We start from the raw sequence: 3,164 nt of genomic DNA on the forward strand, positions 1-3,164 counted from the left end.
ACAATGAGGGTGAAGGGTCTGAGAAAGAAGATAGGGAAAGTATGCAAAGACATCGGTTTCATTCTCATCAGTCCTTTCTGTGCTTGCTACTCCATCTCCTCCTGTTTTCATTTGCCATTTGTTGTTTTATAGATTATGACATTATGGATGAACCTCACAGTTTCAAGCGTAACATATTTACTGAAACAAACAAACACTAGTAATATTATGTACATGCCACACTTTCAGTTAGGGGTGTGTGGCATTTCAGGTGTGGTTAAGAACAGCCAGCTGTGGATTTGTTTCTTGTTTAACAATGACTATCTATGCTGTTAATTAAAATTAATCCTAAAATTGTCCATAAACCAATACCTACCAGCTATTCTGTAAGTCCATTAGCTAGGTAAGCAGTGGCACTACAACAAGACCTTCTAAGCTTTGCTGAACTTCTGGCTATGTGGTCAACTGTACCCCAGTCAGCTTCTGACCCATTCTTTCATTTGTCCTTTGTCCATTGATTTTACCCAGGCAGGAGGCATTGAGCACACAGTTTTATGGTCATCCCAAAATTCCGTGTTTTGGTTTTCTGACCTTTCCTTATATCACTTTTCCACTGCCCAAAAGGAGAAACTAGACTTCTTCTTGGCAGTAGATAAAGGCAGATGCATGCAGGTGCTCTACTTTGAATAGAAGCAGTATGATGCAGACCAGTGTGGGCTATGAGATATGATATTGATGAGAAGGCATGGCTCACATGGATCAGGTGGCCTAGGTTGGCTGAGGACATCCCTTGACATCAACCCTAATTATAAGTGTAGACACACTCCACATGTCCAAATATAGGTCCTGCATTCTTGTTTAACTGTTAAACCAATGTGTCCCAATAAAAAATGTGGGAAGGTTTGTGGAAATTGTTAAAATGCAGTTTCATATAAAGCATATAAAACTTTCACATTTTAAACATATGCATTTGATAAAATGTTAAATAGGTTTTACTTGTTTACATGGAAAGGATAAAATGTTTAATAGGTTTCATGTGCTTTCATGTGCTTACGTGTAAAGTACGTTACCTGTAATTTTATGCAAGCCTCAACTCTGTTTAGGAGTATAAGCACAAACAAGGATAATACGGACACTTTTTCCTGTTTGACACAATCATGCACCTATGTCATTCACTCCAATCAAAGGATTCAGGACTAGTGTGTTTTCTCACAGGACCTATACTTGGGAACACATTGGTCAAAATGCACATCTACTCTCCACTGGTTCAGTTGACTTTTCAAGGTTTAGATCATGCATGGCAGCTCCATCTGTGACTTTCTGTGTTTCTCTGGAATGATGCAGAAGGCAAAGGGTGTGAGGGCTAGAAATAAGGTGTTTATGATGATAGGGGAAAAGAGGAGGTGGAGCAAGCTTCCAAAGGAGCTAAGTTTATTCATTTTTAGGAAATATTCTAAAATCTTCCTCTTTGAACCTTTCCACCCTGCTCAGAATGGTGGAGAGCACAGGAATGATAAAAAAGGGGACTTTTACCACAAGGTGTATATACAAAAAGAGACTCATATTTAAGGAGTGGAGAGAATAGAGAGAATTCTGTGAAGTCCTATCAGGGACCTCCCAGAAGAGATCTAGTTTTTATTTGCAATGCAGAGTGCTTTAGATCATCTTCAGACCTAGGCAGTATATTTTTTTCCAGAATATCCTGGAAAAATGTAATGTCAAATGTATGCATGTTCTATGTACAGTACTGTTGTATATTTATCTGCTGATTTGACAAGGAATATGAGGCGAGGGAGGAGAGAAGAAGGAAACCCCCCCCCACCTGTCTTTCATTACTGCTATCAGTGGGGAAGAAGTAAGAAATCCTTTAATATAGAGGACATGTTCCAAGTCCACTGAAACTGGGGAAAGGATATAACATTAATGAATATAACATTAATTAAATTAATGAATTTTAAAGAATAAGTTTCTAATATCAATTTACAGTGACACAGCCAAAAAGACTGAAAACACTTTTGCTCAAGGGATGGATAAACCTTTAGTAGAGGCTGCCACTGTGCCTACTGGAAAAACAAAATGGGAGGGGTGGTTGGGAGGGGAGCATAGGAGTGGTGTAATAGAAGTTAAATGAAGTGTGACTTTTGTGACTTTCATGTGCTTGTGGCCTCTGGTCCTCTGGTGTTTGAGTACAATGAGTTTCTTCTAGATGACAAATGTTAGAAAGTTGTTTATTGCCCAAAGTGTTTTAGGTGCCATGAGGCACGCAGGTGAAAGATGGCTATGAAATCATTAGAGTGAATGGGAAATTATTAAAGAGATGTCACTCCTTGTGTATGTGTACAGGGGCAGAAGAATAAAATTATGTTAGTGTCTTCTCTCTGACTTCCCCTGGCAACACTTTTTTCTTATTTATGTACCCTCTCTTATTTATTTTAATTATAAATGTTTAAAGGGGAAAAAACCCAACAAAACCTGAAACACAAATTATGATTAATGATACTGTTTGAATGCCATTCCTGTAACAGAATTATAAGTAAATCACTAACGCATTTTAAATTATGCCATTGCACTGCTTCTACAGTTCTTAAAAAAACAACAAACCTGTATTGATTTACTGTATTGATTAAATGATTACCATGGCATTTCTAGATAATAACAGTTTGTTTTTGTGCATTATCTTTTCTAAATCACAAAAACTCCTATTTTTAAAACACTTGATCTTTAGGTTATCATTTCCTAGTATATTCAATACCCTAAACTGATGAAATTGTAAATCTAAATTTTAATGGACATAATGGATACCAAACTTAATTTTACCTTTCCAAAATTAAATCTAAATTCCTTTCTATTGCTTTTTTCAGATTTGCTATGCTATGTTAAAAATGATGTGCTACAGTATTCTTATACAGTAGCAGGAATGCTTATAATGAGGATATGTAATAAATAACTAAAATATTCTGTTAACAGTGATTTTTTTAACCTGTAGGGGCCACTAGACACTTTTATTATTCCTAAAAGGATGGACTGAAAACCTAACATGAATATTGACTAAATTTGTAGATTGATTACCATAGCAGGCCAAACTAAATTCATACAAAACAGGAATACCCAAGTATTTCAGACATTATATTTTTCTCTTCCTGGCATTTCTTGATTCACTAGAGGTAACTTTAAAATGTATAATG

The sequence above is a fragment of the Gavialis gangeticus genome, unplaced genomic scaffold, assembly GCF_001723915.1.
Source record: "Gavialis gangeticus isolate Ggan-Ray unplaced genomic scaffold, GavGan_comp1, whole genome shotgun sequence".
Lineage (NCBI taxonomy): Eukaryota > Metazoa > Chordata > Crocodylia > Gavialidae > Gavialis > Gavialis gangeticus.